Genomic DNA, 25,930 nt, shown 5'->3' with positions numbered 1-25,930 from the left:
AACATTAAAAGGGTCATTTCTTGGTCACCATCACGAGCGTTTGTCTGAATGGTCTGATAACGTATAATTACCTGGACACGTGAATTGTGACCATGAAGTATACTGCTCATTGTTTACGCAATTGCAGGTCATACAATTGCAGGCTGCTGCCTGTGTGCTTAGGCACTAGAGTAGTTGAAAAAGGTATAAATGCGGCAGCGTGTGCACAGTAAAAAACCAATGAAACTCAATGCGAAGCTGATGTGGCGGAGGTGCACTGTGTGTGCTTGCCCTTTGTGATCTAGTGGAAGTCAGCATGGGATCGGGCGGAATCTCCTGCAAGGTATCAACTCAATCACAGCACTTCCATGTGAGACACGTTGGATTCACACGAGTTGTGCTATAAATTGCAAACTGTTGGCACCCGTAGTAACGCCTGTGCAAGTCTCATACTGAAGGCCTTTATTGAAAAGTGTACTGAATATCAATGTTTCCTGTTCCCTGCCTGCAAACTGAGACCAAGGCATCTCTTCATGAATCATTAGTCAGCTCATTCAGGAGTTAGGCACACTTTGCCATGGGAATCCAAACATTATTACACTTAAACCTGCCTACAATGAACATCCATACAACGAATACAACAGCCCTTTTTACCAGCTGTGTCCAAACCGCACCTTTACACTAAATCGACATGTCTACTACGCGGCAAAATCAGTACACTTTGTTTAACTGTTTGCTGTGTGTAATCTCAGACGGAAGCAACCAGTGTCCCACCGGTTGTCGGAAAGGGTGCCCAACCCAGAACTTTAAACGGACACACATAATGTCAATGAAATGCACGGCAAATGTGAAAGCATAGATGACACAGGATATATTGCCAAACTACCAATCCATCCAGCGGCGCCATACTGCGGCCGAACTGTTTTAGCTGGAACTTGCCATGCCTTGCGCATTCGAGGGACTAGAGGATTGTCACCTTCCTTGCCCGAGCGCCCTGCTGTCTTTCTCGCCCAGACACCTGGTCTCTGTGCTTCGACAGTTTATCGATGACATATCTGGTGGAGCAGCTGGGTAGCGTCCCATGTACAGACTACGAGGACACTCTTGACGCCTGTTCTTCATGCGTGGACTCAACACCCGTCCACAAAGCGAGCCGCAGTCAACGAGGCCTACAACTGGAGTTCGGGCAACTGACAGCGCCGGTAAAGGCCATGACATCCACCGTGGCTAGACAGACGACTCAACATTCCGGAAATGCCCCGCCTTTCGTCCTTCACACACCTCGGTCGCCGCCATCGTTCCATGCAGACAGGTTCGAGGACTTCAAAGACTGGTTGGCCAGCTTTGACCGAGAGGCGGATTTCAATGAGTGGGACGGCGAGCGCAAATTGCGCAACATCCACTTTGCGCTGCAGGACTCCGGCAAAACTTGGTTTGAGAACCACGAAGCTTCCTTTACCACCTGGGAGGCTTTTCGTCGAGAGCTGCTAGCAACATTTACCAGCAGAGAAAGAAAAGAGAAAGCTGAAATCGCCCTGCACTCGAGATCACAGCAGCCGAACGAGAATGTCGCGATGTTCATAGAGGACATGACACGACTGTTCAATCGGGCTGACCCTGCTATGCCCTAAGCCAAGGTATGACACTTAATGCGCAGCGTAAAAGAGCAGCTGTTTGCCGGACTGTACCGTGACCCGCCAAGAACAGTGGACGACTTCACCAAAGAGGCAACGGGTATCTAGCGCTCTCTGCAGGAACGGGGCGTACACTACGGACGTCACGCTACTGTAGCAGCTGCTTTCCAGTACACGCATACGTCGCTGCCCGCCAAGGGGCTTCGGGAGCTTGTAAGAAGCCTTGTGCACAAGGAACTGGCGAAACTTCGCTTTGAAGCCCCACAGGCCAGCGTCGATGCCGTAACGGACGTGGTACGTGAAGAAATCCGAGTTGTGCAGCCACCCCCTGCTCCACACCCGGCGCCCTCCGTTATGACGTGCAGCGACGCGCTACGAAGTGCCGGGCCAGCGATGCAAGCCTTTTCCCCCTCGCTCCTGTGCCACCTCTGCAGTACCCAATCGCAACAGTACCCTCCGTGCCGCAGGAGTCCAGGCCCCCCATGAGCAAACCGCACGTGTGGCGTACGCCAAGCAATCGGCCGCTCTGTTACCACTGCGGAGAGCTCGGCTGCATCCTCCGCCACTGCCCCTACCGCAGAATGGCTTTAAGGGGGTTTTCACCTGACGCACCTCAGCCGTGCTGCGGTGAACGACCACGGGATATCGAGTAGTACCTGGCTGATAACGTGCAGTCCTCAACCTCGCAGCGACGCCAGTCCCGATCGCCATCCCCAAGGCAGTTCTCTTCACCCGGCCTGTATGTCCCCACGTCGGGAAAACTGAAGACGGCGTCCTCCGGGGGTAAGGCCGCCGTTACTGGACTGAGTAAAGAGCCTCCACCCGACAATTCGCCGCGACGCTCCGACCGACGACGACCTGATGCGACGACCTCGACGACGCACTGCGATCGGCCGACTGGTTTCCGCCAAAATTCCCGTATCCGCCGACAACCACGACGTTACCGCACTCGTGGATACCGGCGCCGATTTTTCTGTAATGAGCAGACGGTTAGCCACGGCCCTGAGGAAGGGTCTGACCCCTTGGTCTGGGCCGCAGATCCGGACTCAGTGATTTTGATTCCGTGATTTTGCCCGCATTGTGGCTTATGTGCAATAGACCTGCGTGTATACTGCTTTAGTCTAAAGTGATTGCATTCACTGAGGCTAAGAGCTCTTTAAAAGAAAATTAGTTTTAGTGATCTACCTCAATTCATGTGGTCGCACGGAGCTCATTTTTTAACATGAGATTGTCGCATTGAAGCACGTTGTTAAGCCACTGATTGGTGCCTTACAGAGATGACTGGGTGCCAAACATCACCTCGAACTATACTAAAGTGTACAGCCTGCACTTCAAGGAGACGGACTTTGCAGAAGGCAAACGGTGGCGCCTCAAGAAAGGTGTTGTGCCCTCCTTGTTTCTCGAATACCCTTCCTACATGAGACCACTTCCATTGAAAGAGAGGGCTACAGAAAGCATCACTAAGAGTCTCTTCTGCGAACTCAGGATAAAGAAAATGAGCCAGCAAGAAAACGAATAAGGTACCAGAGCAACATCGATGCTGAAGAAATGCTAGACGACAACTGTCAAGTGGTCAGCCCATTGCCAACATTTGATGAAACTCATTCTTTTCCAGAAGAAGAAGAGCAGGTCATGGTTGAGATGGAAAGAGGATTAGAAGAGGCTCCAGTCTGCACTGATGCAAGGGTTTCACACCAAGCAACACAGGTAAGATGTAAGAGTTTCCAGGCTGCTTGCGACAGAGCGAAATGGAAGCGCGAAGAAAGGGACCTGAAAAGGCAGGTAGAACGGCTTCGACATACAGCTGACCACTACAAAGAAGAGCTTGAGAGAATTAAAAATGATTGCCATTTTAGTAACCTGGAGTACATCCGCCAACAAGCAAAAAAAGCATATTTCGGCTGTCTTTATAGGACCAAATTGCTAACTTCAGGCGGAAGAAACCAGCACGAACTAAAGACGTGGTACGTCACTGCGTCATACTGCGCCATTTGTCTACAAAGGCCTCTGAGCACACAAGGAGGGATATGATACAACTACCAAGCAAAAGCACTCTTCGGAACTACATTGGGAGCAGTTCTGAACAGACGGTTGTCAAAAGTCTAGTGCAAGCCAGGCTGAAAGCTGAAGAAAAGCTTGATGCACCCCAGTCGAGAACTTGCCCACTGATAGTTGATGAGATGTGGATAAAGCTTCAATACAACAAGCAAAAAGACTGCTTTGTTGGCCAAGTTGACATGGGCATATATAGTCAATGAATCAGAAAGTGAAGTTCTGCTGGCAAACTCCTTGCTTTGCTTTGTCATCAACGGGTGCATATCGTACAGAATTCAGTTTCATAGTTTTTTACAAGAGGTCTGAATGGGTCCCAGCTGTTGACGTTGCTTGTTTATGTCATGAAAAAATTTGAGATTGGGTTCAGGACAACATGCCTTGTCACAGACAATCAAACTCAATGCGAGTGCCATGAACGAGCTTTGTGGTGCGTTTTTGACATACAGAATTCACCACCCTTGCAACCCCGAAAGGCTGCTTTTTCCAAGTTTTGAGTATTGCCACATTATGAAGAATATTCAGCCACAGTTTCTTTCACGAGACCTCGGCAAGGCTGGTGAGGTATCCTCTATGTACCTAAAAAAACTCTATGAAATGCAGAAAACATGGCTTGTCAAGCCAGTGCGGAATCTTAGCAGGAAGCATGTGTACCCAAACAACATAGAGAAGCTGAATGTCAGAAGGGCAGTGGAAGTGTTATCCTCTGTTGTTACTTCAGCATTCATTTCTGAAGGAGCAAGCGGGCCACAGCTTCCCTCCGTCTTTTGCTTATGCAGGACCTACAATAAGCTTCATGAGAAACATGTACCAGTGGTTTATTTTGCACGACATCAGTAACACAGTGCAACATGTTCAACAACGCTTTCCTGATGTCAGGCACTATGACAACCCCAACAACGATCACACTGAGTGGCTTGAAGTCACATTTCCAATGTACATAGAGGAACTGAAGATAGACGCAACATCCCCTTGGGGATTTTTAACGACAGAGACATATGAGTCACACCTACTCACGACTTCCCCTGTGCTGCTGAGGTGTCAATGTAACAACGCTCTTCCGAAGGAATTTTGATTCTCTCTAAAACATAGAAAATATACGACACATCTGTCCTTTGTTAACTACGAAAAAAAACCTGAAAAGACTGCCTCAAAGTGACCCAGCAAGTAAACTGTTCTGGAACGGAACACCACAGGCCCTCGGCCACCAGTATGGCCAGAAGACCTGCACGGCCTTAACGATGCACTGACGGAACAAAGGTACAAGGCAGACTTGGCACCGCCCTTAGATGATTGGGGGGGGGGGGGCAGCCACACCCCTATGGGATGGTCACCCCGTAGGTGCTGCTCATCTCTGTGCATCTCTAATCATGCCAGCAGTATGCACAAGAAGGAAAGTTTTACTGCTTCTGATAAGAGCAGTGGCTCTATTCATACTGGGGAGGAGACACGAGTGGAACCACCAGAGGATGCTGCGGCAGTGGGTTCAGACTGTGTTTATGGCGCGCAACCAAGACCTAAATTAATAAACCAGAAAGACATTCAGGTGAACAGCTGTGCAACTGTAGAACTGGAGCTCATGGTGATCCCCTGTATATACTACTTGCTTAAGAGTCTTGCCTGGAGACGGAGAAATCACGGGGCTGAAATTCTCGTGTTATCGACCTCTAATTGAGAAGAGCAAGGTTCCGGACTAGTTGGTAATGCATTTAGGGGAGAAACACAGAGTCAGCGCTCGTGTGTGTCCGTTCTTCGTGTGTCCGTGTTTCATTGCGCTGTTTCTCCCCTCTAATTGAGGCTGACGTAATTTGTCCTGATTCTTTTTCATGGCCATACTAATGAAAAGAAGGCAGAGTACTGAGCCACCTGAACAGACCTCATAGGGACCACATATACACTACTATAATGGGAGTTTTTTCCCTTATTTAATCTATTTCAGAATGCACTCAGCGCTTTATTCAGAACCAAGGCATGATTATGACAAATTTTTTTTCCTAACTGTTCGAGATAGGTTAAGCAAGCTTCACCATCACACCTGCCAGATGATGGGAGGAGCCAACTTCGGTTCGTCAGAGGGTGCATGTGCACTGGTAAAATAGATGGTGGTGTGGAAAGAAAACGATTGAGAGTCATTGAGAAAACGAAGGCACTGAAAGAGTTCAGCAGAATAGGGAAAGGAAGGAACAAACGGGCATAGCAACAATGGAACGCCGGTGACGATGACCGTTGTCGCTCGCCATTTGGAAACTTTCCTGTGGCCGACGTCATGCACATGTATGAAGTGTTGTCTCTGAAATAACACCAACCCGTATCTGTTGCTTCAGTAGTTTTGCGTACTGCTTCCACTTTTTTTCCGGGCCCTCGACGCCTAGGCTGTATTATAATTGGCTTGAATAAACTGTGATTCCATTATAACTGCAATCTTTTTTTTTCGTTTCTGTCAGGTCGCAAACTATCCCCACCCCTCCCACATTATATTCATGTAAAGACAGTACATGTGTCGGCAACTTTGGAGCTTATCTTAAGGCCTGTCACTAGAGTACTCCAGACAAAACAACTAGCGGTGCAGTTCCGTCCAGGTATCAAAAAAAATAATTTGTGCCCAAATAGATTGCTCATTTCCCAACAGGAACCCTTCACTATGGCGCCGCTCATATCACCAGATGCTTTGGAACATAGAACCCTACAAATCACAAATTACTTGTAATATCATAGGAAACATATTCTACTTATTCAAACAACCACATATAGCAAATACTGGTACTTATTGTGATACTGCACACTGGTGCCTGCAGAGTGAAGTGTAGCAGCAGTAGCTATGTTACTTTTTTTTCAGGACGAAACACCGAACACACACAAAATGTGAGCCACTATGTTGACAGAATAAAGCAACAGCCACTTGAGTCCTCTGGCAACAAACTGAAACATTTCAGATGTCATAGTTATAACAAAACTAAGTAGCAATGTACCATCGCAGATTTTGTAATGGTATGTATTTGTGCCTGTATGATCAAAACTTCAAGGGTCATTTTAGCCCCTGCGTTGCTTCCAAAAAAATCGAGGCTCACATGTACACGAATGCAGCGCTATGAAATACTGGATATAATTCAAGAGAAATTGTTGTTCCGTCTGGGCGGAGTGCTAGAAACTCAGTAGCTTGAAATATCCTAGTTGCAATTTGGCACTAAGTTTGGTTGATTAATGCGTTTTTTTTTATAAAATATGACTGAATTTTGTAGCGATTACATGAGCATACACGAAGTGGCATCTTTCAACATGTGCCACCTGGTATGTGAGAAGTGGTGAAACCAATTTGCATATATGCCCTCACTGCATTGCCCCTTGGTTTATTGATGAGAGGCATAAGGGCACTGCTGGAGTGGAGTGCATGTGCTGTCGCCAGCAGGCAGTGAGTGGATACATGTGCTCCTTTTCGATACAAGTTACCGTTGCACAAAGCACGTCCAAGAATGCAGATGATCTGTTGACTGCCGGTGCTGTGTTTGTTTTCTTAAACTATTCTTCCAAAGCACCTAATAAGTGGTTCCCTTTTTTTGGTATGGTAGCAAACCGATTGTTCTTCTGGTTAACCTCCTTTTTTCCAGAAATTTAGGTAACTCATGTTACCCACTGGTCGTATCAGTGCTTCCTTTTGGGGAGATACTGCCGTCAGCACGCTTAACACGAACGCTCGAGCGCGCGTCTTCCACTGACATTGGCGCCGCTGGGCGTCGGCCGCTGGGTCTGAGACAATACTAGGGTGGAATCAGGGCACGAGCTTGCTCCAACCGCCGCAAACACAGCAGCATGGTTTAGTGCTCAGCGCGCAGCGCTGAGGGGCTGCAATATCAGCGCAGGAAGCGCACTCGAGCGTTCGTGTTAAGCGTGCTGACGGTGGTACTATACTGAATAGCTTTGCATGACCGTGTCATGGTGGTAAAAATACTTTAGTGCATCAATGAGTTGCACACCAGTAATTTTGCATTACGAGAACCTACAAGTTTCATACTGTGAAAATTCTTGGCCTGCCATGTCTGCACCAAAGCTATTCATGAAACTGCAGCACTGACAATACTCAAACACAAAAAAAACACAGATGCAAGGTGAAGTTTCTTCATGGATTGATTGTCTGCCTTGTAGCTGCCTAGCTTCAGGGCAAGACATATTCAACGTGGCACCTGCCTAACACGTAGGCATTGAAACAGTAATGTGGTGTATACATGCAGTGTGTCGGGCCATCTGGAAACTATTGAAATACCACTTCATGCAGCTGAGCTGAAACATGGCTGCTGAAAATTTATCACCCATTGCATTTCGTTTAAGTGCTATATGGTAACACCAATTCTGCACGATTTCATTGATGTGTGTCACTCTGCTATGAAAGACGACATTGGCGGTCTGTCAGATGCACTGTGCAGTGTTGCAGCTTTGTAGCAGCTTTGCTGCAAGCTTCATAGAGGCTTTGCAACAGGTGGTGGTACTCATACCCTCGTTAGCAGTTTTCATATTCTGCCAGCTTACAGCCAGCAAAGCCGAAATTGTATCACTGCCTTGCTTTATCATTATATTAATTGTATCTTATTGTTGGTTCCATTGCTACCATTTAATATGCAGATAAAATATGCAACATTTTTAACTACAAGGAACAAGTAGATGTAATTTACAGGGTCGTCCACTCTTAGAATGTCGCTCCGTGCTGCCGGCGCTCCGCAGGGCGCCTATGGCGGCCGCCGTAGAAACTATTGCGCAGGAGCAGTGAGAGCCGCAGGCGAGGCTTCACGCGTCGTCTGCTACAGTGGGCTTTGTATTGCGGTGAAGTGGGCTTCAAGTTTTCACTGCGTCCGCAGAACGCTGATCGGAGAAACGTTTCTGACTAAACAAAAGACTGCAGAGAAGCCTATCAGCCGCTGTTATCGCGTTGCAGCAACCGCAGCAGTCTTCTGCGTGCCTGGTGAAGTTGAAACCTACAAATAAAAAACACTGAGGAGAAAATGCGAGCCACGTAATATTCAAAGCTTTATACTACTGCTGCAGCACTACGATCCACAAATATCTTAAAGCTTTGGCATCAGATGTGTCTGGTCACTTCAATGTTTTCTGCTTGTGGGCCACACTAAACCGAAATGTTGAGAGTGCCAGAGGACGAAAGGCGGTTAATTGTTGATTTAAGTCTGAGGGGCTACTCGCAGAAACAAATTGCAGCAGAAACCAATCGTGCAATTCACACAGTGAATAGAATAATTAATGCATACCGGAATGACGGCAGGCTTCAGGATGCCCCTCGGCAGCCTCATCGCAGAGTGACAACAGGTCAAGAAGACAGAGAGCTAGTAGCCGCTATACTATACTTTTCAAATGCGCAGCAGCTCATTTTTTTTTAACATCAGGCAAAAACTGATCAATGTGTCCGGCCTAGATGTATGCATCTAAAGCCAGTAAAAAAAAGCTTGAATACAGTTGAGTGCGACCCGTTCCGATTTTGACCCGTGTTTTATCAATAAGCGTTGATCGCGAACCCCCTTTTCTGTGGGCTCAACCACTACCGGGATCCCTACCGTTCGTTGCTTGCGATGACTCACCAACTTGAAGCGCTCGTTGTCCACGTCAGCCATATCGGCCACTGACTCGTCACCATCCATGATCGTTGACTCAGCCCCACTAAGCGATGAGGTCTCGCTGGACGGGTGGTCGAGTGCATGTTCTGGTCACTCCACAGCCTGGGAAGCCATGGCCACCTCTTCCGAGCCAGCCTCCTTTGAATGCAAGGTCCCTTTAGGCTTGCCGGCGCCGGAGCAGCCGTACTCTTCCCGTAGGGACAGTACCGCTTTGAAGATACTGCCGTCCTCGAATATTCAAATAAAACTAGGTAAATGAGGAAAAATTAGCTAAATAAACAGAGCTGAGGCGACAGGCGATCGAACAACGTCTTCGTCTTCCTCTTCCTCCGACGCGCCCAAGGCTCTAAATGTGCCTAGCCGTACTGCGAATGCATGCCTAGATCGCAGGGGCAGAGGCTTGCCTCACCGGATCAGGCCTTCCGCGCCCCCGCGATCAAGAGGCATAAGGATCATGAGTACACAAGGCCCGTGAAAAACACAAGTGTCAGAGCCTAGATGAGAATACCTACACAACAAAAAGATTGATTTCAAGAATCATTTCAGAACGATTATACAGTGATTCCATCTACAAGGTCCCCATATGTGGAGGTAGGAAATGTACCCCTGCATCTCGTTTTTATGTGCAAGGTATCTTGCAGTGTCGTTGCGCTTGTTTTCATGTCTAAAGAGCCATCATTTCATGAACGGTCAGTTCAGCACAAAAGCCAACTGTGAATCGGATAGGAAGCAGCCTGTGCTGCCAAAAACGAAAACAAAACCTTCTATTGACTGAAGAAAGCTGGCTCTGATGTCGGCCACTTTGTACTTCAATATTAGAGTAACATGACCACTCAAAGCAGTTTCACTGCCCTGAACCCTAGTTTCAAACCGCGGCTGATACTCAACTTAGAACCTATCTATTTTCTTGCCATCCAGAAAAGCCATCCTGCAAAGCTCCGCGTTCCTGCCAGACTGATGACTGCACAGCAGGTGTTGCCCTACAATTTGAGCTTCTTAGACAAATAATGTATCTCATAGCTCTGCAGTCTTCCAATCTTCAAATAAACCCAGTGCATTGGGTATAGAGGCCAACCCTACAAAAGACCACAGCCAGCCTGCACTGTATATTGCTGACATTCGCAAAACCACTAGCAGGTACCTCGATCCTCCCTACTGCTTGCTGTTCACAAAACCATTCACTGAAGATGTGCCAGGTGCTCCAAACCAGCCAGCCGCTCACAACAGGAGCGCTATTTCAAGTTTGTGTCAATCAAAAGCATCAAAATCTGCAGCAGCGGCCACACCCGATTGGTCAAAACGCCGGAAGCAGATGTCGGTTCGGTTGCGCCTGTGAGCAGCGCCAGGATGTCACTGCGTTGCGCTTGCCGCAGAGAAATATTCGAGAAATGGAATGCGACCAACGCAACATAAGAAAAATTTACCCACATGTTGAGTTGCACATCGGATTCCACTGTAAAAGGGGGAACATTAAAGCTGCTTTATTTACCCAATGGTCTTAAACAACTACAAACAATAGTTCAGATACTTTTTTCTGCAACGTAAAGGCCGGAGGTGAACTTAAAGAAGAAAACATTGCAGCAACTACGCATGGCTCTGCAGTGACAGAAGGCGGCCGCTACAGCCGCCAATGGTAAATACATAGCAGCTAGCTTGTTCGCGCAACACGGCGTTTTAAATTCATCTTGAGAGGAAAATGGAACGAGAGAATTTGTGGCATGTACTCACTCGCTGCACAATGCACGCTCCCTGCTGTCTGCAACATCGCTGCACATAAGTTGCTGCAGTGATCAGACGGTTGTGCAGACAGTAATTTACTTTTTTCATTTCTTTTGTGCAAGCACTGCAAGGACGACTTGCCACTGTTAGGTTTTTCATTTTTCTGCAGCAAATAAATAATGGATGAGCTAAAAAATCTGCTTGCTGTGTTTCTTTTCATATATGCATTAGGAGACTTTGCAGACAAAGACACAGCTTTAGTCTTCAGTGTGCCAGGTGCTCCAAATAAGCCAGCCACTGACTACAGGTGTGTCACCAATATGCAGCTTTAGCCTTCAGTGTGCCAGGTGTTCCAAATCAGCCAGCCAATGACCACAGGTATGCCACTAAGAGGCAGCTTTAGTCTTCAGTCTGCCAGGTGCTCCAAATCATCCAGCTGCTGATTATAGGTGTGCCACCAAAATGAAGCTTTAGCCTTGAGTGTGTCAAGTGCTCCAAATCAGCAAGCCACTGACTACAGATGTGCCACCCACCAAGACGGAGCATTAGTCTTCAGTGCGCCAGGTGCTCCAAATCAGCCAGCCACTGACTACAGAAGTGCCACCAAGATGCAGCTTTAGTCTTCCATGTGCCAGTTACTCACATGAACAAGCCACCATTGCTCTCGTAACACCAGGAAAGCAATCTAATCGCGGTGATTAAGAGAAACGGTTCTGGGATATCACAGACTCGAAATACCTTTGGTGTGACTTAAAAGACAGTACTTCCAGGAGACTGTCAAAAGATTTCACAGGTGAGCACGAGCTACCTGTCCAGCTATTTTTGAATTTGAATGAATAAGAAAGTGTTCCATTTTTTTCTTTGAAATAGTAATTAGAATAATTTTACTGGGTTCCTATTTCATAGCTAGAATGATGTGCATAGTCACACTTTTTAGTTCTCTGGCAGATTGGAACTCAATGAGTGCTGAGATTGTGGAGTGATTTGAAGCAATGTGTACTTATGACCAACATTTTATTAATATGCTTCAAAGGGCAGAAAGCTGGCGAAGTTGGTAATGCATCTTGGAACAGCAATACGAAATACGAAATGCACAGAAGTAGACTTAGGCATCCTGTGTTCAATTCTGTGTGTTCAGTCTTTTGCACTGGTCTTTCACATTAGTAACTAACTGTTCGGTTTTGCCTTGTGTCGTATTTACGGCATAAGAATCTTTTTAACCATTTCGCCTACCACGCCCCCCCCCCCCCCACTGGCTATTTCTAGATCTGTGCTGGCCTAGTGCTGTGTGTTGCTGTAAGTGCAGTTAACCTTTTTCCCACTGGTCAATGGCATGTAGGTGTTTTAATCGTGCATTTACCGGACTCTGCTGTTCACCACTGTTAGAGTTAATGGCTGTTAATGGCATAACATGGTTATGTCTTCAAAATTGCTGTAGGTTGTTGTTGGCGCTAGGCTTTGCAACACTTTATATAGCATTGTGTGCAGAGACTTAGGCCAACTGTTTTTACCTTCCAGAAGTGCAGGACGACGTAATTCCAATATTAAAAGAGATTATGGCAGAGCTTGTGCAACAGAGTGCTCCTGAAGAAGATTGAAAAAGTCACGTCATCAAATGTGCCAACAGGATTGGCGGAACCGGTGGATAACAGCATTCTCGCCCTTCTAACTGTTCGGTTTTGCCTTGTGTCGTATTTTCGGCATGATAAGAATCGTTTTAACCATTTCACCTACCACGCCGGTGTTTTTAATGGTGCTTTGTGTCCTATCAATTCATGGTCCATGGCGCTGAAGAGCTAAAGAACTTTCAGGAACCATCTGTTGAGACACCACAGGTAGCGCGCGTACAAACCAAAACTTGCCGAAACCTGTTTTGTGTGTCCAGTGCTGCCATGTGGGAGACTCAAGTCGTCCCGTAGAAAATTTGTGTCACACACTGCTAGCCATCTTGACAATACAACAAGAGCTGTTGTGTGCTCTTTTACAGGATGTGTCGGCACGTTAAACTCTGCTGCTGGTTCATTCAGGACATGTTTCTAGGTATCACCAAGAGGCCGGAGACAACTAGCATTGTTCCAGTGTGGTGGATGTAGACAGAGTTGGGGACCGAACCTGAAATCGAGGTAGCTCAGAGCAATGTTTCAATTCTTTGCACCGAGAGTAGATCGGCTCAGGAGCAAAGCACCAGCAACCACTCAAATAGAAAGCTTCTCACAGATAACTTTCCACTCTTTCTGCTCAAAATTGAAGCACAACAGCATGCACGTGCAAAAACAGTACAGTATATAACGAAAGAGGAGCAGAATCTTCACAACCTGAGCCAGCAGATAGTTTTGATAGATTGGTCGGTAACACTGTTTCAGGTTCTGTGGTTCGTAGCATCCAGTCCTTGCTTACAGAATATGTAGGACACTGCCGCACCTATGTCACTCAGGTCATCTCACTGCTGCAGCAAATACTACAATGAAAATTTTCATCTTGTGCAGCTCAAGACTTGAATAAAAAGAAAACAACCTCTGTGTACCATTATGTGCCAAGTGAAGGCGTGATACAGTTTTTCATGGCTGTGGTACCTGATAATGGACGTCATGTGTCTGATGATTGTTTTTCTTAGTGCCTTTGCCTTGTGTCCGTCTTTCAGACATACGGCAGAACATGGGGTACAGGTAATCCCGTACCAGGATGAGTTTGAAATAGCTGATCCGCTGGGCTTGGCAAAACGGTAATTCAAACTCCGGGGTGTATATATGACACTGAGCAATTTGCCTTTGCATTGCAGGTGACAGGAATGATGCTTTGTTACCAGAAAGATGCAAAGAAGTCTAGATGGCTTGCAGTGCTGCAGCCTTTGATAAATGACTTTGTTCATGCGGAGAGATGTGGAACACTGATCAGTGGAATAAACAAACACAGTAATGCTGAGATTCATTATACACAAAAACCTTGAAAGATATACAGTTGATGGCTTCACCAAAAATTTCAGTTCATGGGCATACTTGTGTCGGTTCTGCCTGGTCGCATGCACAGATTTTGACTAGCAACCTCATGTAGTTGGGGAAAGACGGACACCAGAAAATTACAATAAATATCTTGAATGCCTTGCACGACCATGGTGCGGTCTCATCCTTCCGCATTCTGCAGCACTTTCATGTGTGTGGTTGTGGCTTGCTACCCTGCACTACACGACCATAGCAAAGGGGTAGTTCATAATGATTCTGGCTTTATACACTCATTACTTTGTGAATAAAAAGCGTGGTTCACGTATGTAACAGTCATCGTGATAAGCACTGTGCGCGCGGCTGTCCCACTGGTACACGCTGAGATATGCGCTATGCCTTCCTTTCCCTCACCCAGTTCTCACATAAGTCGTGTGACCGTTCTGGGCACAGGCAGGAGCTTATTGGTTTACGTTTTTTTTATGGCAGCTCCACCATACTTTTTTTGTATATATTGCGCGACAGAACATTAAAAGGGGTCATTTCTTGGTCACCACCATGAGTGTCTGTCTGACTCGTCTGACATGGTGTCAGAAATGGGATGAAAGCCGGCTCCGATGTAGCACCAAACAGCACCGCCAACAAGAGGATGACCAGAAGCTGCTGAAACAAGAGCAAGTCGTCCCGGTGGCAAGCGACAAGCAGCACTTCAGAATGGTGGGAATCAAGCCTCCGAGGCCCTTCGACTTCTAGAACGTCGCGGACTGGCCCGCCTGGAGGGACGAATTTGAATACAGATTCGCCTCCGGACTACACGAGAAGCCAGCCGAAGTTTAAGAACTCTTCTCTATGCAATGGACAGAAAGTCGCGGGAGATTCTTCGGGCACTAAATGTCAAAGATGAAGAAATGAAGGACCTCAGCTTCGTAAAGTCGAAGTTTCAGAGCTACTTTGTCCACACCAAGAATGTAGTCTATGAGAGTGCTCGCTTTAATCAACGCCGACAGCAGCTGGGCGAAACTGCAGACCAGTTCGCAACCGAGCTAAAACAGGCTAACAGACAGATGCGAGTTCAGAGACATGAAGGACCGCCTAATTAGAGACAGGTTCGTAGTTGGTCTACGGGATGAGGCTCTATCGGAAGAACTACAAATGGATCCGAACCTCACACTGAACATGCCTTTGGCAAAAGCGCGTACGAGCGAAACGGTGGAGAAACAGCAAGCAGAGCTAAAAGGCAACGACTGTATGGTCCCGGAGGCTTGTATCGGCGCAGTAAAGTCGAGGAAAGCCGGGGCAAGGACAGCATTTTCACGCGTACAGAAGAATGCTTATCATCACAAGAGCTGCAGCTTCTGTGCCGGTCAGTATCATCTGAGAAGCAGTTGCCCAGCGCTACAAGAAAGGTGCAGGTTCTGCCGAAAGTTGGGCCACTTCGAAAAAGCAGGCAGACGGGAATCTCGACGGCATTGCCGAACCTGATAAGAAATTTCTTGGCACGGTCGAGCAATCACAGAACAGAGCGTCTGCGCACTTCGTCAAAGAACTGATAAACGACCACGAAGTTGGCATGAAAGTAGATACTGGAGCAGAAGTGACTATCGTAGGTGAAAAGTTTCCGTTCCTTCCAAGTTCCCTGCATCAAGCAGGTGATCTGATCGGGCCGAGCAATGCAAGCATCCGTACAATCGGAAAATTTGATGCTGAAATAGCTTGGAAAGAAAACCGTTCGCAACAAACTATTTACGTCATGCACAACTTGCACACGCCCTTGTTGAGATTGCCAGCTATCAAAGCCCCAGGAATCGTACACTTTCTACATGAATTGCTGACTGCTGACGTCATAGTAAGCAGGTAGCCTAAGTTATTCCAAGGGACAGGGTGCATATCTAGGGAACATAAGATACTCCTTGTGCCGAATGCAGTCCCGTACGCGGTGTCTACACCCCGGCGGATTCCTATACCCATGAAAGAAAGGGTTAAGGAAGACCTGGACAGGCTAGAACGAGAAGGAATGATAAAAAAGGTTGAAGAGCGGACAGAATGGTGCGCGCCTATTGTCCCCGTAATGAAGCCGTCTGGAGCAGTAAGAATCGGCGTTTAGTTAATGCAACTGAACCACTTCATAAGACGGGAGCGCCATCAGCTGCCAACGGTGGAGCAAGTCATGGGGAGCTTCCAGGAAGCTAAGGTCTTCTCTAATCTGGACGCGAATTCCGGATTCTACTAAATACGGCTTTCCAAAGAGTGTCAAAAGTTGACCACTTTCATTACGGCGTATGGGCGGTACTGCTACTGTAGGTTACCGTTCGGGATCACATCCGCACCAGAAATTTTCCAAATAAAATTCTCGCAAGTCCTAGGAGGCCTAGACGGTGTGCTGAACTATATGGACGACATTTTGGTATACGGCAAAAACAAAATGGAACACGACAGCTGCCTTCGTGAAGTACTCAACCGGCTGCAACAGATGGGCGTGACCCTCAACAAAGAAAAATGTTTTTCTGTCAAGCAGGTAACCTTTCTTGGCATGACCTTCGACGGCAGCAGGGTGCGCCCAGATCCTGAAAAGATTAGGGCTATCAAGGAGTTGCCCCGACCTGAAAACGTAGCTGAAGTTCATTCCTTGCTAAGCATGATGAACCACCTCGCAAGGTTCCTTCCTGACGCTGCGTCTATGTCGGCGCTTCTATGCAGCATCCTCAACAGACAGCGATTGGTCATGGGGAAACCCAACAAGAGGACGCCTTTGAAAAGATCAAGGCTACTCTCAGCTCGAACCGATGTCTAGCAAGGTACAACCCCAGGTACCCGACAATCGTGTCGGCGGATGCGTCTTCGCAAGGACTTGGTTCAGTTTTACTCCAAGATCAGCTTTTAGGCGAAAGGCGTCCTGTAGCATATGCCTCCAGATCTCTCACGAAAACTGAGCAGAGGTATTGGCAGATCAAGAAGGAAGCGTTATCTTTGACTTGGGCAGCGGAGCGCTTCGACGAATTCCTGAGAGGTCTCACGTTGATGTTTGAGACAAATCACAAGCCCCTCCTTCCGTTGCTAGGTCGTGATCCCCTCGACTCTCTTCCACCAGGAATTCAAAGGTTCAAGGTGCGTCTCAAGAAATACTCGTTCACGCTTACACACGTCCCGGGTAAAAGCGTCGCTACGGCGGACACTCTTTCTCGGGCTAGAGGGATGAACATGGGACTAGCCATCAGAGAACTGTCTGAAGCTGACGTCTCGGCATACGTGGATGGAGTTGTCCGATATGCGCTCTCAGGTAACATACTAGACTGCATACGCTCAGAGCAGGCAAAGGATCCAGAGCGCGCCTCTTTGCTCGAAGAGTGCGCGCACGGTTAGCCTGAAAAGGACTGGGTACCACAAGTTCTAAAACAGTTTTGGGAATATCGAGGCAACATCACGGTGTGCAAGAAGCTACTTCTGAAGGACTCCACACTAGTAATTCCACGAGCGCTGCGGAAAGAAATACTGCAACGAGTCCATGACGGTCATCAGGGCGTCATCCGCTGTCGCGCAAATGCTAAAGGATCGGTCTGGTGGCCAGACATAAGCCAGGAAATAGCAAGAACCGTAGCCAACTGCCCAACCTGTGCGCAAGAACGCACCCAATTTTTTGAACCGATGATCCCCTGTGAAACAACGGAGCTTCCATGGGAAAAAGTCGGAGTGGATTTATTCGAGATGAAAGCACCTGTCTATCTTGCTGTTGCCGATTATCACTCCAGGTATCCTGAGCTGGCCCTGCTGGATCGAGAAACATCGTCAGAGGTGGTCATCCAGCATCTGAAAAGTATCTTCGCCAGGCACGGGATCCTGAAAACGGTGATATCGGACAATGGTCCACAGTTCATCTCATTTGCTTTCATTGAGTTTGCAAGATTCTACGGCTTCAAGCATGTTACAAGCCCTCGTTACCCGCGGGCTAACGGGGAAGATAAGCGCATGGTAGGGACTCTCAAAAGGCTGCTGAAGAAAGCGCAAGAACCCTACATTGCCTTGCTGAACTATAAAAATTCCCCGCGGCCAACCGGCTATAGTCCAGCACAACTGCTAATGAGCCGTCGCTTACGCTCGAGAGTGCCATGCATGCCATCCGCGCTAAAGCCTCGAGTAGTCGGCGCTTCTTGGAAGGAGACGAAAAGTGCCAACAGAAACAAAAGCTGTATTTTGACAGACGTCATGCTGCTAGACCTCTTCCCAGTTTGTCTGCAGGTTACCAGGCGTGGGTGCGAGACAGGTGCGCCCGAGGCAAAGTCCTTCGTCCATCTTCGACACCAAGGTCTTACTGGGTCCAGACTGAACGGGGAGCCATACGCTGAAACAGACGTCATCTGGTGCTGCTCCCTGACGAAGAAATCAGCACCGCACCGGTCGACCAGCGTCAACAAAGCAGCCAGCTTACAGAAACAAGAACCAACGACGTGATGACACGAACTGGTTCTGGTTCGCTTGGCAAGACCATCGTGCAGGAGCAGTCATCCAACAGCCAAACGAACGTACCTGAAAATGCAACTTCAACACCAGTGCAAAGAACGACGCGATATAGGCGCATCGTACCAACGCTGAGAAGACTTGATATCAATGACTGAATGCTGAAGTGTATTTTGTGTTTCTTTGTGGGCACACAGTGTTTGTAAAACAGGGGAAGATGTGACAGTCATCGTGATAAGCACTGAGCGCATGGCCGTCCCACTGATACGCGCTGAGATATGCGCTATGCCTTCCTTTCCCTCACCCAGTTCTCACTTAAGTCATGTGACCGTTCTGGCTGTATATATTGCGCGACGGAACATTAAAAGGGTCATTTCTTGGTCACCATCACGAGCGTTTGTCTGAATGGTCTGATAACGTATAATTACCTGGACACGTGAATTGTGACCATGAAGTATACTGCTCATTGTTTACGCAATTGCAGGTCATACAATTGCAGGCTGCTGCCTGTGTGCTTAGGCACTAGAGTAGTTGAAAAAGGTATAAATGCGGCAGCGTGTGCACAGTAAAAAACCAATGAAACTCAATGCGAAGCTGATGTGGCGGAGGTGCACTGTGTGTGCTTGCCCTTTGTGATCTAGTGGAAGTCAGCATGGGATCGGGCGGAATCTCCTGCAAGGTATCAACTCAATCACAGCACTTCCATGTGAGACACGTTGGATTCACACGAGTTGTGCTATAAATTGCAAACTGTTGGCACCCGTAGTAACGCCTGTGCAAGTCTCATACTGAAGGCCTTTATTGAAAAGTGTACTGAATATCAATGTTTCCTGTTCCCTGCCTGCAAACTGAGACCAAGGCATCTCTTCATGAATCATTAGTCAGCTCATTCAGGAGTTAGGCACACTTTGCCATGGGAATCCAAACATTATTACACTTAAACCTGCCTACAATGAACATCCATACAACGAATACAACAGCCCTTTTTACCAGCTGTGTCCAAACCGCACCTTTACACTAAATCGACATGTCTACTACGCGGCAAAATCAGTACACTTTGTTTAACTGTTTGCTGTGTGTAATCTCAGACGGAAGCAACCAGTGTCCCACCGGTTGTCGGAAAGGGTGCCCAACCCAGAACTTTAAACGGACACACATAATGTCAATGAAATGCACGGCAAATGTGAAAGCATAGATGACACAGGATATATTGCCAAAGTACCAATCCATCCAGCGGCGCCATACTGCGGCCGAACTATTTTAGCTGGAACTTGCCATGCCTTGCGCATTCGAGGGACTAGAGGATTGTCACCTTCCTTGCCCGAGCGCCCTGCTGTCTTTCTCGCCCAGACACCTGGTCTCTGTGCTTCGACAGTTTATCGATGACATATCTGGTGGAGCAGCTGGGTAGCGTCCCATGTACAGACTACGAGGACACTCTTGACGCCTGTTCTTCATGCGTGGACTCAACACCCGTCCACAAAGCGAGCCGCAGTCAACGAGGCCTACAACTGGAGTTCGGGCAACTGACAGCGCCGGTAAAGGCCATGACATCCACCGTGGCTAGACAGACGACTCAACATTCCGGAAATGCCCCGCCTTTCGTCCTTCACACACCTCGGTCGCCGCCATCGTTCCATGCAGACAGGTTCGAGGACTTCAAAGACTGGTTGGCCAGCTTTGACCGAGAGGCGGATTTCAATGAGTGGGACGGCGAGCGCAAATTGCGCAACATCCACTTTGCGCTGCAGGACTCCGGCAAAACTTGGTTTGAGAACCACGAAGCTTCCTTTACCACCTGGGAGGCTTTTCGTCGAGAGCTGCTAGCGACATTTACCAGCAGAGAAAGAAAAGAGAAAGCTGAAATCGCCCTGCACTCGAGATCACAGCAGCCGAACGAGAATGTCGCGATGTTCATAGAGGACATGACACGACTGTTCAATCGGGCTGACCCTGCTATGCCCTAAGCCAAGGTATGACACTTAATGCGCAGCGTAAAAGAGCAGCTGTTTGCCGGACTGTACCGTGACCCGCCAAGAACAGTGGACGACTTCACCAAAGAGGCAACGGGTATCTAGCGCTCTCTGCAGGAACGGGGCGTACACTACGGACGTCACGCTACTGTAGCAGCTGCTTTCCAGTACACGCATACGTCGCTGCCCGCCAAGGGGCTTCGGGAGCTTGTAAGAAGCCTTGTGCACAAGGAACTGGCGAAACTTCGCTTTGAAGCCCCACAGGCCAGCGTCGATGCCGTAACGGACGTGGTACGTGAAGAAATCCGAGTTGTGCAGCCACCCCCTGCTCCACACCCGGCGCCCTCCGTTATGACGTGCAGCGACGCGCTACGAAGTGCCGGGCCAGCGATGCAAGCCTTTTCCCCCTCGCTCCTGTGCCACCTCTGCAGTACCCAATCGCAACAGTACCCTCCGTGCCGCAGGAGTCCAGGCCCCCCATGAGCAAACCGCACGTGTGGCGTACGCCAAGCAATCGGCCGCTCTGTTACCACTGCGGAGAGCTCGGCCGCATCCTCCGCCACTGCCCCTACCGCAGAATGGCTTTAAGGGGGTTTTCACCTGACGCACCTCAGCCGTGCTGCGGTGAACGACCACGGGATATCGAGTAGTACCTGGCTGATAACGTGCAGTCCTCAACCTCGCAGCGACGCCAGTCCCGATCGCCATCCCCAAGGCGGTTCTCTTCACCCGGCCTGTATGTCCCCACGTCGGGAAAACTGAAGACGGCGTCCTCCGGGGGTAAGGCCGCCGTTACTGGACTGAGTAAAGAGCCTCCACCCGACAATTCGCCGCGACGCTCCGACCGACGACGACCTGATGCGACGACCTCGACGACGCACTGCGATCGGCCGACTGGTTTCCGCCAAAATTCCCGTATCCGCCGACAACCACGACGTTACCGCACTCGTGGATACCGGCGCCGATTTTTCTGTAATGAGCAGACGGTTAGCCACGGCCCTGAGGAAGGGTCTGACCCCTTGGTCTGGGCCGCAGATCCGGACTCAGTGATTTTGATTCCGTGATTTTGCCCGCATTGTGGCTTATGTGCAATAGACCTGCGTGTATACTGCTTTAGTCTAAAGTGATTGCATTCACTGAGGCTAAGAGCTCTTTAAAAGAAAATTAGTTTTAGTGATCTACCTCAATTCATGTGGTCGCACGGAGCTCATTTTTTAACATGAGATTGTCGCATTGAAGCACGTTGTTAAGCCACTGATTGGTGCCTTACAGAGATGACTGGGTGCCAAACATCACCTCGAACTATACTAAAGTGTACAGCCTGCACTTCAAGGAGACGGACTTTGCAGAAGGCAAACGGTGGCGCCTCAAGAAAGGTGTTGTGCCCTCCTTGTTTCTCGAATACCCTTCCTACATGAGACCACTTCCATTGAAAGAGAGGGCTACAGAAAGCATCACTAAGAGTCTCTTCTGCGAACTCAGGATAAAGAAAATGAGCCAGCAAGAAAACGAATAAGGTACCAGAGCAACATCGATGCTGAAGAAATGCTAGACGACAACTGTCAAGTGGTCAGCCCATTGCCAACATTTGATGAAACTCATTCTTTTCCAGAAGAAGAAGAGCAGGTCATGGTTGAGATGGAAAGAGGATTAGAAGAGGCTCCAGTCTGCACTGATGCAAGGCTTTCACACCAAGCAACACAGGTAAGATGTAAGAGTTTCCAGGCTGCTTGCGACAGAGCGAAATGGAAGCGCGAAGAAAGGGACCTGAAAAGGCAGGTAGAACGGCTTCGACATACAGCTGACCACTACAAAGAAGAGCTTGAGAGAATTAAAAATGATTGCCATTTTAGTAACCTGGAGTACATCCGCCAACAAGCAAAAAAAGCATATTTCGGCTGTCTTTATAGGACCAAATTGCTAACTTCAGGCGGAAGAAACCAGCACGAACTAAAGACGTGGTACGTCACTGCGTCATACTGCGCCATTTGTCTACAAAGGCCTCTGAGCACACAAGGAGGGATATGATACAACTACCAAGCAAAAGCACTCTTCGGAACTACATTGGGAGCAGTTCTGAACAGACGGTTGTCAAAAGTCTAGTGCAAGCCAGGCTGAAAGCTGAAGAAAAGCTTGATGCACCCCAGTCGAGAACTTGCCCACTGATAGTTGATGAGATGTGGATAAAGCTTCAATACAACAAGCAAAAAGACTGCTTTGTTGGCCAAGTTGACATGGGCATATATAGACAATGAATCAGAAAGTGAAGTTCTGCTGGCAAACTCCTTGCTTTGCTTTGTCATCAACGGGTGCATATCGTACAGAATTCAGTTTCATAGTTTTTTACAAGAGGTCTGAATGGGTCCCAGCTGTTGACGTTGCTTGTTTATGTCATGAAAAAATTTGAGATTGGGTTCAGGACAACATGCCTTGTCACAGACAATCAAACTCAATGCGAGTGCCATGAACGAGCTTTGTGGTGCGTTTTTGACATACAGAATTCACCACCCTTGCAACCCCGAAAGGCTGCTTTTTCCAAGTTTTGAGTATTGCCACATTATGAAGAATATTCAGCCACAGTTTCTTTCACGAGACCTCGGCAAGGCTGGTGAGGTATCCTCTATGTACCTAAAAAAACTCTATGAAATGCAGAAAACATGGCTTGTCAAGCCAGTGCGGAATCTTAGCAGGAAGCATGTGTACCCAAACAACATAGAGAAGCTGAATGTCAGAAGGGCAGTGGAAGTGTTATCCTCTGTTGTTACTTCAGCATTCATTTCTGAAGGAGCAAGCGGGCCACAGCTTCCCTCCGTCTTTTGCTTATGCAGGACCTACAATAAGCTTCATGAGAAACATGTACCAGTGGTGTATTTTGCACGACATCAGTAACACAGTGCAACATGTTCAACAACGCTTTCCTGATGTCAGGCACTATGACAACCCCAACAACGATCACACTGAGTGGCTTGAAGTCACATTTCCAATGTACATAGAGGAACTGAAGATAGACGCAACATCCCCTTGGGGATTTTTAACGACAGAGACATATGAGTCACACCTACTCACGACTTCCCCTGTGCTGCTGAGGTGTCAATGTAACAACGCTCTTCCGAAGGAATTTTGATTCTCTCTAAAACATAGAAAATATACGACACATCTGTCCTTTGTTAACTACGAAAAAAACCTGAAAAGACTGCCTCAAAGTGACCCAGCAAGTAAACTGTTCTGGAACGGAACACCACAGGCCCTCGGCCACCAGTATGGCCAGAAGACCTGCACGGCCTTAACGATGCACTGACGGAACAAAGGTACAAGGCAGACTTGGCACCGCCATTAGATGATTGGGTGGGGGGGGGGGGCAGCCACACCCCTATGGGATGGTCACCCCGTAGGTGCTGCTCATCTCTGTGCATCTCTAATCATGCCAGCAGTATGCACAAGAAGGAAAGTTTTACTGCTTCTGATAAGAGCAGTGGCTCTATTCATACTGGGGAGGAGACACGAGTGGAACCACCAGAGGATGCTGCGGCAGTGGGTTCAGACTGTGTTTATGGCGCGCAACCAAGACCTAAATTAATAAACCAGAAAGACATTCAGGTGAACAGCTGTGCAACTGTAGAACTGGAGCTCATGGTGATCCCCTGTATATACTACTTGCTTAAGAGTCTTGCCTGGAGACGGAGAAATCACGGGGCTGAAATTCTCGTGTTATCGACCTCTAATTGAGAAGAGCAAGGTTCCGGACTAGTTGGTAATGCATTTAGGGGAGAAACACAGAGTCAGCGCTCGTGTGTGTCCGTTCTTCGTGTGTCCGTGTTTCATTGCGCTGTTTCTCCCCTCTAATTGAGGCTGACGTAATTTGTCCTGATTCTTTTTCATGGCCATACTAATGAAAAGAAGGCAGAGTACTGAGCCACCTGAACAGACCTCATAGGGACCACATATACACTACTATAATGGGAGTTTTTTCCCTTATTTAATCTATTTCAGAATGCACTCAGCGCTTTATTCAGAACCAAGGCATGATTATGACAAATTTTTTTTCCTAACTGTTCGAGATAGGTTAAGCAAGCTTCACCATCACACCTGCCAGATGATGGGAGGAGCCAACTTCGGTTCGTCAGAGGGTGCATGTGCACTGGTAAAATAGATGGTGGTGTGGAAAGAAAACGATTGAGAGTCATTGAGAAAACGAAGGCACTGAAAGAGTTCAGCAGAATAGGGAAAGGAAGGAACAAACGGGCATAGCAACAATGGAACGCCGGTGACGATGACCGTTGTCGCTCGCCATTTGGAAACTTTCCTGTGGCCGACGTCATGCACATGTATGAAGTGTTGTCTCTGAAATAACACCAACCCGTATCTGTTGCTTCAGTAGTTTTGCGTACTGCTTCCACTTTTTTTCCGGGCCCTCGACGCCTAGGCTGTATTATAATTGGCTTGAATAAACTGTGATTCCATTATAACTGCAATCTTTTTTTTTCGTTTCTGTCAGGTCGCAAACTATCCCCACCCCTCCCACATTATATTCATGTAAAGACAGTACATGTGTCGGCAACTTTGGAGCTTATCTTAAGGCCTGTCACTAGAGTACTCCAGACAAAACAACTAGCGGTGCAGTTCCGTCCAGGTATCAAAAAAAATAATTTGTGCCCAAATAGATTGCTCATTTCCCAACAGGAACCCTTCACTATGGCGCCGCTCATATCACCAGATGCTTTGGAACATAGAACCCTACAAATCACAAATTACTTGTAATATCATAGGAAACATATTCTACTTATTCAAACAACCACATATAGCAAATACTGGTACTTATTGTGATACTGCACACTGGTGCCTGCAGAGTGAAGTGTAGCAGCAGTAGCTATGTTACTTTTTTTTCAGGGCGAAACACCGAACACACACAAAATGTGAGCCACTATGTTGACAGAATAAAGCAACAGCCACTTGAGTCCTCTGGCAACAAACTGAAACATTTCAGATGTCATAGTTATAACAAAACTAAGTAGCAATGTACCATCGCAGATTTTGTAATGGTATGTATTTGTGCCTGTATGATCAAAACTTCAAGGGTCATTTTAGCCCCTGCGTTGCTTCCAAAAAAATCGAGGCTCACATGTACACGAATGCAGCGCTATGAAATACTGGATATAATTCAAGAGAAATTGTTGTTCCGTCTGGGCGGAGTGCTAGAAACTCAGTAGCTTGAAATATCCTAGTTGCAATTTGGCACTAAGTTTGGTTGATTAATGCGTTTTTTTTTATAAAATATGACTGAATTTTGTAGCGATTACATGAGCATACACGAAGTGGCATCTTTCAACATGTGCCACCTGGTATGTGAGAAGTGGTGAAACCAATTTGCATATATGCCCTCACTGCATTGCCCCTTGGTTTATTGATGAGAGGCATAAGGGCACTGCTGGAGTGGAGTGCATGTGCTGTCGCCAGCAGGCAGTGAGTGGATACATGTGCTCCTTTTCGATACAAGTTACCGTTGCACAAAGCACGTCCAAGAATGCAGATGATCTGTTGACTGCCGGTGCTGTGTTTGTTTTCTTAAACTA

At 47.7% G+C, this 25,930-nt stretch overlaps 1 pseudogene; it reads left to right on the top strand.

The window, feature by feature from the left end:
• The first annotated feature begins 12,901 nt into the window (after nt 1-12,901).
• LOC144093673 (uncharacterized) lies at nt 12,902-15,738 on the top strand (annotated as a pseudogene).
• The last annotated feature ends 10,192 nt before the right edge of the window (nt 15,739-25,930 follow it).

Source organism: Amblyomma americanum, chromosome 1 (assembly GCF_052857255.1).
Source record: "Amblyomma americanum isolate KBUSLIRL-KWMA chromosome 1, ASM5285725v1, whole genome shotgun sequence".
NCBI classification, from domain to species: domain Eukaryota; kingdom Metazoa; phylum Arthropoda; class Arachnida; order Ixodida; family Ixodidae; genus Amblyomma; species Amblyomma americanum.
This window is presented reverse-complemented; position numbering and strand designations above follow the sequence as displayed.